This window comes from Arvicola amphibius, chromosome 5 (assembly GCF_903992535.2).
Source record: "Arvicola amphibius chromosome 5, mArvAmp1.2, whole genome shotgun sequence".
In the NCBI taxonomy this organism is placed as follows: Eukaryota; Metazoa; Chordata; class Mammalia; order Rodentia; family Cricetidae; genus Arvicola; species Arvicola amphibius.
The window spans coordinates 90939692-90957790 of record NC_052051.1 but is presented as its reverse complement, the minus strand read 5'-3'; positions in this window follow the sequence as shown (position 1 = coordinate 90957790).

The window sequence follows — 18099 nt, the reverse complement described above, 5'->3', positions numbered from 1 at the left end:
CACAGATATGTCAGGACCTCTAGAGGAAGGAACAGTGGGACTAGTCTTAGGAAGATCTTCCAGTACTCTTAGAGGATTATTAGTGCTACCTGGAGTGATCGACCCTGACTACAAAGGCATTATTAAGGTAATGTGTCATTCTCCGTTTGGCATCATTTCGATTGCACCCGGAGATCGTATTGCACAATTGTTAATTCTTCGATCAGACCATGAAAAATTTCCCGCTTGTGAGAAAGAGAGGGGCGAGCGAGGGTTCGGCTCCTCTGGGGTTGAGCTAGCATGTTTGTCTATAGGACTTGATGATCGCCCCATGTGTACCCTAGAAATAGAAGGAAAGCTCTTTACGGGCCTATTGGATACCGGAGCGTACAGAAGTGTGATGCGTAAACAGGATTGGCCGAAGAGGTGGCCGTTACAGGCGGCTGCACAAACCTTACAGGGTCTAGGATATCAAAATACTCCAGATATGAGTGCTAAGCAATTGCATTGGAGGATGGAACACAGTCAAGGCATTTTTCAGCCTTTTGTCATAGACCTCCCTTTAAATTTATGGGGAAGGGATGTACAACAACAATTAAAATTGATAATTACCAATGATTATTCTCAAGTGAGTAAAGATGTCATGAAGGCACAAGGCTTTGTACCAGGAAAAGGGCTGGGGGCTCGCCTTCAAGGACGAAGTGACCCCGTGTTGCCCACTCCCAAATCTGATCGGAAGGGCTTGGGTTTTTCCTAGGGGCCACTGATGATGCGTTACGCATCCCCTGGGGCACAGATACACCCGTTTGGGTGCCTCAGTGGCCCCTGTCTATGGAAAAGCTCCAGGCCGCACACATATTAGTTAAAGAACAACTTCAGCTTGGTCATATTGAACCTTCTGTGTCTCCTTGGAATTCCCCTATTTTCATCATAAAAAAGAAATCAGGAAAATGGAGGCTGCTGCATGACCTTAGAGCAGTTAATGCACAAATGCAACTCATGGGATCTGTCCAAAGAGGGTTGCCTCTTTTAAGTGCTTTACCAAGAGATTGGCCTGTTTTTGCCATAGATGTTAAGGATTGCTTCTTTTCTATACCCTTGCATGTTTTAGATAAACATCGTTTTGCATTTACTGTTCCCTCTATAAATCACGAACAGCCTGATGAACGCTATCAATGGAAGGTCTTACCACAGGGTATGGCCAACAGTCCCACCATGTGCCAGCTATACGTGGATCAGGCGTTACAACCAGTGAGACGTAGTTTTCCCAAAGTTAGGCTGATCCATTACATGGATGATATCCTATTGGCAGCAAAACAAGAGCATATGCTAGAACGGGCATTAGCTGCCCTGGAGGCATCCTTAAAACAAAAGGGGCTGATTATTGCCGCCGATAAGATTCAAAAGACAAGTATTGTAGAGTTTTTAGGAGCCCATGTTACCCCAAAACAGATTTTTCCACAAAAAATTTGCATTCGTACATCACATTTACGCACTTTAAATGATTTTCAAAAGTTGCTCGGAGATATAAATTGGCTGAGAGGATATCTCCCCATTACCCGTGAAGCTTTGCAGCCGTTGTTCTCAATATTAGAAGGAAATCCTGATGTAACGTCACCTAGAGAGCTTACACCAAAAGGAAAAGAAGCATTAAAGATAGTGGAAAAGGCCATAGAACAAGCGCAGGTTCTTCGGTTTGATCCAGAACAACCATTATTGCTTTGCATTCTGCGCACTGTTGGTCATCCTACTGGAGTATTGTGGCAGACAGGCCCGATTTGGTGGATACATGGTCATACACTTGGTTCGCGCACGTTAAGCTATTATCCTGATTTAGTGGCACAACAGGCATTATTGGGAGTGAAGTTCAGCTTGACCACCTTTGGCAAAATGCCAGAGAAGTTAATATTGCCCTATACCAAAGATCAAATTGAGGTTTTGACAGGGACTACTGATGATTGGGCCGTATTGATTTCCTCATATTCAGGCGTTATTGATAATCATTATCCGTCTGATAAATTGCTGTCCTTTATGGCACAGAATGTTGTATATTTTCCAAAGATTACCAGTGCTTCTCCTTTGAATAATGGCTTGACTATTTTTACTGATGGGTCCAAAACTGGAATTGGAGCCTATATGGTATATGGCTCCCCGCCTGTTACTCTGAAATTTCGCTCTGGAGCACCCCAAGTCGTGGAGTGTCAAGTAGTGTTGGAGGTCTTTAAGGCCTTTCCCCATCAGCCTTTTAATTTGTATTCTGATTCATGCTATGTAGTTAATGCTGTAAAACATCTGGAAGTGGCTGCATATGTTAAACCTAGTAGCATGGTTGCATCTTTGTTATTACAAATTCAGAATTGTATAGTTCAACGTGCTAAACCATTTTTTATCGGTCATATTAGAGCTCATTCCGGTCTTCCTGGACCTATGACTGAAGCTAATGATATGGTTGATAGGGCTACCAGGGAAATGGCTTTAGTTGCCCTGGATCCTATGCAATCGGCTGAACAATTTCATAGAAAGTTTCATGTGCCTGCAAATACCCTTCGCCTTAAGTTTAATATTACTCGCGACCAAGCACGTGAGATAGTTAAACAATGTTCCTCCTGTGTGGTTTTTCATCATCCGCCTCATATTGGGGTTAATCCACGTGGGTTAAAGCCACTTACCCTTTGGCAGATGGATGTTACTCATGTTTCAGAATTTGGCAAACAAAAATATTTGCATGTTTCTGTGGACACTTGTTCAGGTGTTATACATGCCACCCCGTTATGTGGTGAAAAGGTCCTTAACGTAAAGACCCATTGCCTAGAAGCCTGGGCTGCTTGGGGCAAGCCTTATTCTTTAAAAACTGATAATGGCCCGGCATATGCCTCTAAAAGTTTTCAACAGTTCTGCTCTATTTTGAAATTAATCATACTACTGGTTTGCCCTATAATCCACAAGGACAAGGCATCGTGGAAAGGGCTAACCGCACCATTAAGGAATTGCTTCAAAAACAAAAAAGGGGAATAGCCGAGGGCGCATCCCCGCGAGATAGAATATCTCTCGCTCTCTTTACATTTAATTTTTTGACCTTGGATTCCAATGGCTGTTCAGCCGCGGAAAGACATATGGACCACAGTCACAGAAATACAGAATTAGTAAAATGGAAGGATGTAATTGATAACAAATGGTATGGACCGGACCCTGTGATACAGAGGTCCAGGGGAGCTGTTTGTGTCTTTCCTCAGAATCGGCCAGATCCGGTGTGGATCCCTACCAGACTGACAAGGATCGTGACAACACTGGAACAGCCTGACGAAGAGCAAGGAGATGTTGCTACTCCTGATCCTGTTGGTGAACCTGCCGGTTCCAGTTGAATCTGAAGAATCTTATTTCTGGGCTGTGGCCTGTACATGGCCCATTCCAATTCCTGTTCACAATGAGTCCACAATATTGCCACAATTTTTTGTTGATAGTTGCCAATTGAACTTAGTTTGCAAAAAGGTGGATGCTCAGGAACAAAAATTTAATCAAACTGTAGTGCCCCTAGCAGGAACTTTATGTTTTACCACAAATCAGAGCACTTCTATCTCAGACTGCATCTTGCTAGATGCCATGAATCTTACTGTAGCTAGAGATCCATTTTTAGAAGATAACCCCAATTTTTTGAGAAAGGCCATTAGCGCAGCCCTGCCTCAGGTTAGATCTGGAGCTAAATCTGGATCTGGCTCCTATTCCGGTTCCAATGATACTGTTAATGTTACCACTTATGGGATAAGTTGCAACCTTACAACGCCCAATTGGGTACAGGTTAGCAAGGTTAATAATAGTGATTCACAGGTTGGCAATAGTAATCATACTAGTAATAATATTTTTTCTTGGTCTGTCCCTAGATGCTCTGGTAATGATTTGAGCTATCCCCCTGAATTTGTGGATTGCAGAGGACGATATGATAAGTTTTACAATAATTCTGGATGGGTTCTTAGGAATCTTAACCATTTTAAGGTTAAAAGAAAACTTATGATAAAGGTTGGATCACCCTTTACACCGTGGATACTTATGAATTCCAGAGGAGCTATAACTGAGTTGTCTCCATTTGCTACATTTGCTCGCTCTGGAATAATTATGTTAAATAATTATACAGGGATTATGAATCACACTTCTAAAGAAATTAATATAACTAGTGTAGAGAAAAAACATAATACTACTCTACGGCAAACCAGAGTTTGCCTGGATCCTCCCTTTGTCTGGCTTTTGTTTAATACTACAGGGAGTTCAAATAATACTGCAGTTGATTGCAAGAAGGATAATTGCTCTCTGTCACAATGTTGGAATTTCTACCATTCAGGTGCGATTGTCATGCGCATCCCTACCTTTGTGTTTTTGCCTGTAAAAGCCAATCCTAAGAACTTTCCATTAGCCACCCTGGTTCGCCGGAAAAGGGATTTTGGCATTACAGCAACTATTGTGACGGCTATTGCAGTGTCTGCTGCTGCGGCTGTTACTGCAGGAGTAGCTATGGCCAATCAAGTTCAGACAGTTACTTTTATCAATTCCGTGGTTCAAAAAACCTCGGACGCTATGTATATACAAGAAAAGATTAACCATCAATTAATGTCAGGTATTTTATTGTTAAATAAGAGAGTTGATTTGGTGGAAAGAAATATGTTAAAAATGTTTGATATAGTTACCTTTGGTTGTGTAGATCGTACTAAGCACTTGTGTGTTACCCCCTATACTGCTACCCTTAATGAATCCCGAGCGATTTCTCAATATCTAAATGGCAATTGGACAAGGGAATTGGAACAATTGCAAGCAAATTTTAGTTTGAAGATTTTGGCTTTGAATCAAACCCAGGCGACTATGGTTTCGCTGGGGGAATTTACAGATTGGCTGGTAGATACCTTTTCATATATTAAGGAATGGGCAGGGGTTGGCGTGCTAGGATTAATATTAACTTCGGGAGTGATATTGGCGTTGTTTCTGATTCTAAGGCTGATTCGGGTAAGGAAACGGGAAAAGGTGGCCATTGCTCGTGCCCTCGCAGCCTTGGAGGCCGGTAACTCCCCCCAAGCTTGGATCAGCATCTTACAGGACTCCTGACCCTAATCCCTGCTTTTGCACCCGAAGGCCATTGAGCCATTGCACTCTGAAAGAGGGATCGATGAGGTTCCCCTGAATCTGGGGATGTGTTGTCCTGGACAGGAGGTTTTGCACCTAAGAGTGCACTGAGTAGATCCACTCAGGAGATCATGACCTTATGCATATGGGTAGTCCTGCTTATTTTTCCCATCCCTGAGAAAAACGGGACATGTCTACATTTTCAGGGTAAGGTCCTCTGACCTCAGCCTTGACTGTCTTTTAAATGTCATAAAATTAAAAGGGGGAACTGTGGCGGCCGCACTTACATTTCGCCATTACAAGATGGCGCCGAGGGCTAAAGTAAACAAGTATGTGGCGCGAACTTTTCGCGCCACATCTGCCTAGCAACAGGTTTCCACCAATCCTTTTCTGCCACGTCACCTAATCAGTAGACACGCCCCGTCCTCCTCTATATAAGCCGCCACCCAGCCCGGCTCGGGGCCCCCTGCTTCCAGCTCTCCCTCAACCAAGCAGCGCTTCATTAAAGTGTGATCAGAGAAGAATCCTGTGTCGGTGGTGATCTTTCCCTGCTGGTCAGGGCTCGCTCGCCAGCTCTCCCTCAACCAAGCAGCACTTCATTAAAGTGTGATCAGAGAAGAATCCTGTGTCGGTGGTGATCTTTCCCTGCTGGTCAGGGCTCGCTCGCCGCAGATACCATAGAGGAAATAAACTCACAGATTAAAGAATTAAACATATCTAACAAATTCTTAACACAAAACATTCAGGAAATCTGGGACACCATGAAAAGACCAAACCTAAGAATAATTGGGGTAGAAGAAGGAGAAGAATTACAACTCAAAGGCTCAGAAAACATATTCAACAAAATTATAGAAGAAAACTTCCCCAACCTAAAGAAGGATGTTCCTATGAAGGTACAAGAAGCCTACAGAACACCAAATAGACTGGATCAAAAGAAAGCATCCCCACGCCATATAATAATCAAAACACAAAACATACAGAATAAAGAACAGATATTAAGAGCTGCAAAGGAAAAAGGTCAAGTAACATATAAAGGAAAACCTATCAGAATTACACCTGATTTCTCAATGGAAACCATGAAAGCCAGAAGAGCTTGGATAGATGTGCTACAGACACTAAGGGAACATGGATGCAAGCCTAGACTACTATACCCAGCAAAGCTTGCATTCACCATTGATGGAGAAAACAAGATATTCCAGGACAAAAACAGATTTAAACAATACGCAGCCACAAATCCAGCCTTGCAGAAAGTAATAGAAGGAAAATCACAAACCAAGGAGTCCAACAACGCCCACAATAACTCAGGCATCTAGCGACCCTTCACCAGCACAACTAGAAGAAGGGAAACACACAAACTCTACTACTAAAAATGACTGAAGATAACAACCACTGGTCATTAATATCACTTAATATCAATGGACTCAATTCACCTATAAAAAGGCACAGGCTAAGAGACTGGATACGAAAACAGAATCCAACATTTTGCTGTTCACAAGAAACACACCTCAACCACAAAGACAGACACCTACTCAGAGTAAAGGGTTGGGAAAAGGTTTATCAAGCAAATGGCCCTAAGAAACAAGCGGGTGTGGCTATACTAATTTCCAACAAAGTTGACTTCAAACTAAAATCAATCAGAAGAGATGGAAAGGGAAACTTTATACTCATAACAGGAAAAATCCATCAGAATGAAGTCTCAATCCTGAATATCTATGCCCCTAATATAAAAGCTCCCACTTATGTAAAAGAAACACTTCTAGAACTCAAGGCAGCCATCAAACCACACACACTAATAGTTGGAGACTTCAACACTCCTCTCTCACCAATGGACAGGTCAATCAGACAGAAACCTAACAGAGAATTGAAAGACTTAATGGAGGTAATGAACCAAATGGACTTAACAGACATCTATAGAACATTCCACCCAAATAGGAAAGAATATACCTTCTTCTCTGCAGCTCATGGAACCTTTTCGAAAATTGACCATATACTTGGTAACAAAGCAAACTTCCACAGTTACAAAAAAATATTAGTAATCACCTGTGTCTTATCGGATCACCATGGATTAAAATTAGAATTCAACAACAATGCTACCCCCAGAAAGCCCACAAACTCATGGAAACTGAACAGTCAACTACTGACCCACACCTGGGTCAAGGAAGAAATAAAGAAAGAAATTAAAGTCTTTCTTGAATTTAATGAAAACAAAGACACAACATACTCAAACCTATGGGACACAATGAAAGCAGTGCTAAGAGGAAAGTTCATAGCACTAAGTGCCCACTTAAAGAAAACGGAGAAAGCGCTCATTGGTGACTTAACAGCACACCTGAAAGCTCTGGAAAAAAAAGAAGCAGACTCACCTAGGAGAAGTAGAAGACTGGAAATAATCAAATTGAGGGCAGAAATCAACAAAATAGAAACACAGAAAACAATCCAAAGAATCAATGAAACAAGAAGCTGGTTCTTGGAGAAAATCAACAAGATTGACAAACCCTTAGCCAAACTAATCAAACAGCAGAGGGAGAACACGCAAATTAATAAGATCAGAAATGAAAAGGGGGACATAACCACAGACACAGAGGAAATTCAGAGAATCATTAGATCTTACTACAAAAGCCTGTATGCCACAAAATTGGAAAATGTAAAAGAAATGGACAGTTTTTTAGATAAATATCATATACCAAAGTTAAACCAGGACCAGGTAAATGCTCTAAATCGTCCTGTAAGTCGCGAAGAATTAGAAACTGTTATCAGAAACCTCCCTACCAAAAAGAGCCCAGGACCAGATGGTTTCAATGCGGAATTCTACCAGAACTTCCAAGAAGACCTAATACCTATACTCCTTAAGGTATTTCATAATATAGAAACGCAAGAGTCACTGCCAAATTCCTTCTATGAAGCTACAGTTACCCTGATACCTAAACCACACAAAGACTCAACCAAGAAAGAGAATTACAGGCCAATCTCACTCATGAACATTGATGCAAAAATTCTCAATAAAATACTGGCAAACCGAATCCAAGAACACATTAGAAAAATTATCCATTACGATCAAGTAGGCTTCATCCCAGAGATGCAGGGCTGGTTCAACATACGAAAATCTATCAATGTAATCCATCATATAAATAAACTGAAGGAAAAAAACCATATGGTCATCTCATTAGATGCTGAAAAAGCATTTGACAAAATTCAGCACCCTTTTATGATAAAGGTCTTGGAGAGATTAGGGATACAAGGGTCATTCCTAAATATAATAAAAGCTATTTACAGCAAGCCGACAGCTAACATCAAATTAAATGGAGAGAAACTCAAGGCTATCCCACTAAAATCAGGAACACGATAAGGCTGTCCACTCTCTCCTTATCTCTTCAATATAGTGCTTGAAGTTCTAGCAATAGCAATAAGACAACATAAGGGAATCAAGGGGATTCAATTTGGAAAGGAAGAAGTTAAACTTTCATTATTTGCAGATGATATGATAGTATACATAAGCGACCCCAAAAACTCCACCAAAGAACTCCTACAGCTGATAAACTCCTTCAGTAACGTGGCAGGTTACAAGATCAACTCCAAAAAATCAGTCGCCCTTTTATACACAAAGGATAAGGAAGCAGAGAGGGAAATCAGAGAAGTATCACCTTTCACAATAGCCACAAATAGCATAAGATATCTGGGAGTATCTCTAACCAAGGAAGTGAAGGATTTATTTGACAAGAACTTTAAGTCTTTGAAGAAAGAAATTGAAGAGGATACCAGAAAATGGAAGGATCTCCCCTGCTCGTGGATTGGGAGGATCAACATAGTAAAAATGGCAATTCTTCCAAAAGCAATCTATAGATTCAATGCAATCCCAATCAAGGTCCCATTAAAATTCTTCACAGAGATTGAGAGGGCAATAATCAACTTTATATGGAAAAACAAGAAACCCAGGATAGCCAAAAAAATCTTATACAATAAAGGTTCTTTTGGAGGCATTACCATCCCTGACTTCAAACTCTATTACAAAGCTACAGTATTGAAAACAGCTTGGTATTGGCATAAAAACAGAGAAGTTGACCAATGGAATCGTATAGAAGACCCGGATCTTAAACCACAAACCTATGAACACCTGATTTTTGATAAAGGAGCCAAAAGTACACAATGGAAGAAAGAGGGCATCTTCAACAAATGGTGCTGGCATAACTGGATGTCAACCTGTAGAAGAATGAAAGTAGATCCATATCTATCACCATGCACAAAACTCAAGTCCAAATGGATTAAAGACCTCATTATTAATTTGAACACATTGAGCTTGATAGAGGAGAAAGTGGGAAGTACTCTACAACAAATGGGCACAGGGAACCGTGTCCTACGCATAACCCCAGCTGCACAGACTTTAAGGGCAACATTGAATAAATGGGACCTCCTGAAGTTGAGCAGCTTCTGTAAAGCAAAGGACATTGTCACTAAGACACAAAGGCAGCCTACTGACTGGGAAAAGATCTTCACCAACCCTGCAACTGACAAAGGTCTGATCTCTAAAATATATAAGGAACTCAAGAGACTTGACGGCAAAATGCCAATTAACCCAATTAAAAAATGGGGTTCTGAATTGAACAGAGAATTCTCAACAGAAGAAATTCGAATGGCCAAAAGACACTTAAGGTCATGCTCAACCTCCCTAGCTATCAGGGAAATGCAAATCAAAACAACTTTGAGATATCATCTTACACCTGTCAGATTGGCTAAAATCCAAAACACCAATAATAACCTTTGCTGGAGAGGTTGTGGGGTAAGGGGTACACTCATCCATTGCTGGTGGGAATGCAAACTTGTGCAACCACTTTGGAAAGCAGTGTGGCGGTTTCTCAGGAAATTCGGGATCAACCTACCCCAGGACCCAGCAATTCCACTCTTGGGAATCTACCCAAGAGATGCCCAATCATACAACAAAAGCATATGCTCATCTATCTTCATAGCAGCATTATTTGTAATAGCCAGATCCTGGAAACAACCTAGATGTCCTTCAGTGGAAGAATGGATGAAGAAACTGTGGAATATATACATGCTAGAATACTACTCAGCGGTAAAAAACAATGACATCTTGAATTTTGCAGGCAAATGGATGGAAATAGAAAACAGTATTCTGAGTGAGGTAACCCAGACCCATAAAGATGAACATGGGATGTACTCACTCATATTCGGTTTCTAGCCATAATTAAAGGACATTGAGCCTATAAATTTGGGATCCTTGAGAAGATAATAAGAAGGTGAACTCCCAAAAGAAGATATAGTAATCCTCCTGGATATTGGAGGTAGACACGATCGCCAGGCAAAATTGGGAACTTGAGGGTTGGGCAAGACTGGGCCAAGGGAAGATGGGGAGAGAAAAGTGTGAAGGGGAGAACGGGGGGAGCTCGGAGGAATGGGGTGCTTGGGATATAGGAAGGGTGGATATGGGAGCAGGGAAGCATATATCTTAATTTAAGGAGCTACCTGAGGGTTGTCAAGAGACTTGACCCTAGAGGGGTTCCCAGGTTTCCAGGGAGACGCCCCCAGTTAGTTCCTTGGGCAGCTGAGGAGAGGGAGCCTGAAAAGGCCAGTTCCTATAGCCATACTGATGAATTTCTTGCATATCACCATAGAACCTCCACCTGATGATAGATGAAGAAAATGACAGAGCCCCACATTTGAGCACCGGACTGAGCCCCCAAGGTCCGGATGAGGAGCAGAAGGAGAGAGAACATGAGAAAGAAAGTCAGGACCGTGAGGGAACCTCCAGCTGGCGACAGATGGGGAAGGTTACTGAGCCCCACATTGGCGCACTGGACTGAGCTCCCAAGGTCCTGATGAGGAGCAGAAGGAGCGAGAACATGAGGGAGAAAGTCAGGAACGAGAGGGGTGCTTTCACTCATGGAGACGGTGGGACAGAACTAATGGGAGATCACCAACTCCAGTTGGAATGGGACTGATGGATCATGCGACCAAACCCGTCTCTCTGAATGTGGCCAACAGCGGGGGCTGACTGAGAAGCAAAGGACAATGGCTCTGGGCTCTGATTCTTCTGCATGGACGGGCTCTGTGGGAGCCTTCTCAGCTTGGTCGATCACCTTCCTGGACCTGGGGGGAGTTGGGAGGACCTTGGTCTTAGCATAGAGTGGGGAACCCTGATGGCTCCTTGGCCTTGAGAGGGAGGGAGGGGAGGTATGCGTGGAGGGGAGAGGAGGGAAGGGGGAGAAGGAAGGGAGGGAGGGGAGAGGAGGAGGGAAGGAGATGGAAAAATAATAAAAATAAAAAAAAAAAAATAAAAATAAAAAAAAAAATATATACCTGTATATATTATACCTATATATAATGTCTTTGGGACATTAAACTTGGAACTACCAATCGAAGATTTCTTCTTACATTATAAAATGATATGTAAAAATTCAAAGAAGTAGATTAAAAGTATTGGTAATCATTACATGAATTTTCTAGCTTGATGGCTTTAAGAAAAGTAAGCAGTAGAACTAGAAATTTGTTAACTTGCTTTAAAATTTAAAGTAGCGAATTACTTGTAGAATAGTTACGTACTCCATTTTGCTCTCAACAATCATTCACTCAATCATTCACCATTAAGTAGAACTTTTGGAATCTACTTTAGCTCACTATTAGAAATGGATCATGAATTACATTATTTGCCTTTCAAAAACTGGTGTGAAGTAGATTGCTTAGAGAACAGTGAGCTCCTTACTGCAAATTCTATAATTTGAGAGAGTGTTCTCTGTTTGTTTTTTACTTATAATAGAAAATGATGATTTAGACATAAATTCAAATTGTCTGCACTACAATAAATTAGCCTGTTACCATCTCAAAACTGAAAAAAATAGAAAGTGACTTTATAGAAGTTACTTAAAAATAGGGAAATCTTAGAATAAATAGGCCTAATATTTTATATAGATGAAGCAAAAAACTGATTTCCAGACTCAAAATTAATTTTATTTAAGATGTTTGTCTTTTTATCTGCCCACTAACTCTCAGGTATTTAGAGACCTGGTATTTATTTTGATTTTTGCTAATTAATAGTCATCCAGATTTAACAGATGAATTAACTTTATACTATCTCATTGATTAAGAGACACTTCAAAATATTTCTAAGCTCTGTGTCTGCTCTAAATATTTCAGTTATTTACAGCTAATGGGGTTTGGTTGATCTGGAAATGATTCCTCATAGGAATAATAGGTATGGTCATTTGTTCCATTCCTTATATCTGTATGTTTTCACACTTGCATATATCTTTTATTCTTAACATTAATTAAAAACAAGTTATTTGAGATGACATACATACATATGCATATATAAATGATTAAACAATGATACTAAATTAGTCTTCCAACTCAAGCAATGCACATGCAAATAATCTATTCTTGTGCATCTCTTATATAGTAATATCTATATATATGACATTAAGGAAAATTTGTAGTTAAATAAAATATAACTATTGGTTTACTTTTATGTAAACACTGTTAAAATGTGTGGATATAATCTTAATATCTGAGAAGGGACAAGATTCAGTATGCCATTTTTAGAAAATGAAAATAATTTTTCTTTAATAAGCATCAATGCATGTCAAGGTTGCTGGATTCCCATCGGTATCCTGAATCCCATTTCTGCAGGCTGTGCCATCATATATTTTAAGACCCTCGATCTTAATTAGGCGTTTATCTTATGAAAGTCGCCATTTTGACTACATTCCATCTATGCCATCTTTATAAGGTGATTTGCTTAAAATATGAATGTATTTTCACTATACTATATATATTGCAATGCAATGAACCTAGCTACTCTCTAAAGACAGATCTATTCTTGTCAAGAGTATTTCAAATGAGAAAGATTTTATAGTTCTCTAGGCTGTGATAGCTTTTCAAGACTCATTTATTAAATGTGCCCAATTTTAAGTTATTTTTCCTCTAGGGTGTTGCAACCGTCACTACAATTTAATTAAATACTGTTACCAAGTATTCCAAAAAGGAATTTCTTGTTATTTTATTTTTTATCACTTTTAAAACAACCTTATTTTGCATACCAATCCCAGTTCCCTCTCCTTACATTCCTCCTGCTCCCTCCATCAACTTCCCCCATCCCACCCCATCCATTCCTCAGAGAGGGTGAGGCCTCCCATGTAAAGTCTGTTACATCACTTGAGGCAGGACCAGGGCCCTGCCCTTGGTATCAAGGCTGAGGAAGGTATCCCTCCACAGGAGGGAATGGCTCCAAAGTGTCAGTTCATGCAGTAGGGATAAATACTGGTTCCACTGTTCCTGGCTCCACAAACTGCCCAAGCCACACAACTATCACCCACATTCAGAGGGCCTTTGCTTGGTCATTTGCAGATTCCACAGCTGTCAGTCCTGAGTCAGTGAGCTTCCACTAGCTCGAGTCAGCTGTTTCTGTGGGTTTCCCCATCACGGTCTTGGCCTCTTTGCTTGTAATAGCGCTCCTCCTTCTCTGTGGTTAGGCTCCAGAGCTTAGCTATGGATCACTCTCTCTGTTTCCATCAGTTACTAGGTGAAGGTTCGATAATGACAATTAAGGTAGTCATAAATCTGACTACAGGGAAAGGGCATTTTAGGTACCCTTTTTATTTTACATACACTCTTGTTTAGATTCTTACCTGGGGTCATCTCAAGAAGGAAATTCTTATCTGCAAGGTTTCACTTTTAAATTTACTTCAAATTGCCTATCCTATCCCTATATAATTACTAATATTCTTTCTGTGCCTGTAATATAACTGTTTGGGGCATTTTAAATAAATGGAATAAAAGTATTTATTGATATAACTTTATAATTAGCATAATATGTTCAAAATTCTTCCATGCTGTGCAATTCATATCTTTATGACATTATTTAAGTTCACGACTATGACACTTTTATTTTTGCATTCATCAGCTGATCCTCACAAGTTTAATACTCTGCTTTACTCCTTTGTGTATACCGGTTTTCCGTTCATTTGTTCATTTGTCTTATGTAGACATGATTTCATTAGCTTTGGAGATTAGTTTTTAGTATTGGCATCTACTTTACTAAGATGCATATGTATATATTTGTCTTCTTTTAATCAGATGGTTGCCCATTTTTTTCAATAACATCTGGAATTTTTCAGTACATGTTTGGAATTTCTCAAAATTCATTGAATTTATAGATACAGTTTTATGTTACTCTATCAGTAATTATCATATAATTTATGTATTTGTGATTTCTTAATAATATATGTCAATGAAGTTGATGTTTATGGAATGACTTTGCATCTTTCAAAGTGCAGAACTCCTCCATTCATTCTGGTCCTTTATTCTTATATTACTAAGTAATTTTCACAATATGATCATTTTACCCACTAAAATAAATATTTTTTCTATTTCACTACCTTTCTCAACTACTGATTGCCTGATACATCCTTCCTTACTTACCCATAGAACAATATTAAATGAAATATAAATAGGTTTTAACCCAGCTTTCATTTTCTTCATAAAACATTTCTCACTGCTCCACCACTTAGTGTAGTAGGTATTGTTGCCCTTTACTAGTTTGAGGTCATAAATCTAGTACTGTGTACATTTGCTCCTGTTTTAGAGGAGAATAGATTAATTTTTATACAATATATTCTGATTACTATATCCATTCCCCCAACTTCTCTCTGATCCTCCCTACTTCCTCACCCACCAAATTCACATCCTTTCCCGCTCTCTTTTGAAAACAAACAGATTTATAATAATAATGATAATAAAATAATAGCAACCATTGTAATAATAATATAAAAAATCAAATACAATAACATAAAAACAAGCAAACCTGAAAAGGACAAAACAAACAAGTGAACAGAAAAGAAAAAGGAAAAAAAAAAGCTTAATGACATATAGATGCAGAGCCACACTCAGTAACACATACCAAAATCCCACCAAGAGACAAAATAGGAAACCATGACATATGAGGAAACAATGGTTTAGGCTTATTTGCTTCACCTTACAATTGTAATTAGACAGTCCACGCTATGAGAATAGATGCTGTAGTGGTAACATAACTTTGTACTTTTGAATATAATTTTTTCATCTTTTTCATCTCAGTAAATCATTATTTTATGTACAGATGGATTCTGATTACAAGGATTCTGCTTAAGTGTTTTGTGGCTATTCACATAAAAACATTATGTTCATTGTCAGTTCTGTTTATTGCCAATATTGATTTAGTTACATTTAATAGAAGAATCACTCATAATTAACTTTACATATTTAAGTAAAGTATGTTACCTTATTCTTATGTTCTGGATGCTTTGTATCAAGGGGTCACTCTGGGGCAGCATAAACCATTTTATTATTAATTAGAGCTTAGTCTTTTTGACTTATTATTTACAAGCTTGTCCATATGTTGAATTTGTAATTTGGAGTTCATTGAGTTTAAAATCTGTTTTCTATGTTCAGTCATGTTTTTCAGGTCACTTCTGATACATTTTTGGAGACTAACATATGTGTTATACCTTATGTGTAGCATCCCAAGAACCCTGTATGCTCATACTTTGTTATCATTCAGTGAGTGAGTGAATGCCTGCTGTTTTTGAGAATTTTATTGGATGGGGTTGGGCAATCCGTGCAGAGTAGAATATTGGCAGTTCTGGAAAAACAAAACAGAGCAATCAATAAAAACTGTGTCTAGAATGAAGTAAATTCAATCCAATAACTTTTAAATCCAGTGAAATCTATGATGTTTCTATTTTGTGTTGGAGAGAATGTCTCCTACACCAAGTTTTATTTAAATATATATCATTCATTCTTGTACCCTTCTAGAGTTTATTATAAGCTTATGCACAGATCAAGGGAGATTTTATTTCCACCCTATGCACATTCATGATTGCTCCATTTTGATTCTACTTAGCTATGTGCAAAAATCTCCAAATTTCCCAAAGCTGACTGTGATCCCAATATGATACCTTACTCCCTCTTTCCTAGTTCTTTTTATTTGGTATTTTTTTAGTTTTGAAGGGACCTTTTAATGCCTGCCAATCAAAGCATTTTGTTTCCGATAAAGATTTTAGAAATGCGGTTTATTTTCTTTTCTCAAAATGAACCCCCCCCCCTTTTTGTTCCTCAGAATGAACTATATCATGTGTCCTCATCATATGTGTTTGTCTCTGGGCAAAAGCCATATATCTCATCGCTGTGACTGGAGAAAGGAAGATGCATTTCTGGGGGTGAGCCTTGCTTTATGAATGTGTATCAGACACACAGTGGAAGCTTTTGGTTTTCTAAGTCGTTCCTTGTGCTTTGTGCTAACTCTCTCAAGGCACCTGGAACAAAGACATAATGTAAGCCACAATATTTACATTCTACTGGGGCTTTTGTGGACATCTTAGTGTGAGTGAGGAGCAGACATAAGAATGAAGACCCAACAGTGTTAACATGCTTCCTAGAGAAAACTATCTGCAACTAAAGACCGTGCCAAATTGTTAAGAATTATAAAATGTCAGCAGCCTGAATCATCACGAAGGACCCATATTTCCAGAGTGGAAACTAAAGATAGAGAAGCCTCTTCTTGCTGCATACCGTAAAAGACAGCATCATAAGTATAAGGCTGTAGGTTAAGTAGAGACTAAGTTTTATCATGAAAAGTTAATACTGGTAATGGGTTTTCTCCATTCATGGTATGTGAAAAATCAATAGGGAACTTTAAACTAAAAACATAATTTTCATCAATTAAATTTATTTCCTTCTGGAAACAGTTTTCATTGATTCCCGTGTTATGTTTTTCTAGGACTGTCAATTTTATATTCTGCATTGATTGTCCAACACTGTGAAATAAAATCACCTGAATAAATTAAAACAAAATGCTGGTAACAACCCTTTTCTACCCAAGATTCTAATTTAATTTATCATTTTGGCTCTTCAGGTATTATAATTGTATTATAGTGTATTATAGTGTAACTGCTCTGGTTTCAGAATTTGATAGATAAGTATTAGTTTCTATTCTTCAGCACTTTGGAACATAAAAAGCTTTCAAATTAGTGATAAAGATTGCTTCTTAGGAACCAAGTTCAATTCCCAACGTTCATGTTGGGCAAACCACAATGCCTATAATCTAGCGCCAAATGACCTGACAATCTCTTTAGCCCACTATGGAAACTCTCACACATGTATACTACTTATACAGACCCAAACAATACACCGAAGTAAAAAAAAAACTTAAGGAGAAATATATTATTATATACTTTAGAGAAGCAATTGAATATATGTTTAACTGAATCATACAAGATCATAACATTGTAATTTTGACAGGGATCACTTTATTCTTCTAGTATCAATCAATATATGCAATCTGCAAACATGTGTGTATGTATGCACACACCATACATGCATACTTAGAAATGCAGAGATATAAACAAATTCACATGTCTTCAAGTCCCTAATATAATTACATGGTGTTTTTATACAGCCTAAAACCTTAAACATACTTTAAGTCATCATTAGATTACTGTAACTCTGAATAATTCAATATAATATAAAGAAATTTTATAATGCATCATTTAGAAAATATTCCCAATGAAAGGAAATCTGTAAACATTCACTAAAAATAGGAAAGAACCTTAATACTAAAATGAAAGCTTATATTTTATCATTAAGTTACTAAGATACTCCCAGTCTGAGTCTATGGAATAAATGTTTGGGATTTTGACTTTGTAGTGGACTCCGATAATTACTAACTATAATTTTTAAATTAAAAAACAAGTAAATAAATTGAACACTTTAATTAAATCATGCCAGTGTTATTCTTCCAGATGATGTCAATCACCTTTCTTATTTTGGGACACATTAGGGAATTATATTGGTATGATGAATGCTACCGAAAGATGTAGTATATCAAGTGGGCATAAAGTATTGTTCAAGGTTCAGGATCCTCCCTTTCATTGATTATCACCACATTCTTGTTTGATTTGGTTTTTTGGGGGGGGGTTTTGCTATTTTTTTCAAAAATGTTCACTGTGTTATTTTTGTCTTAGCTACAGC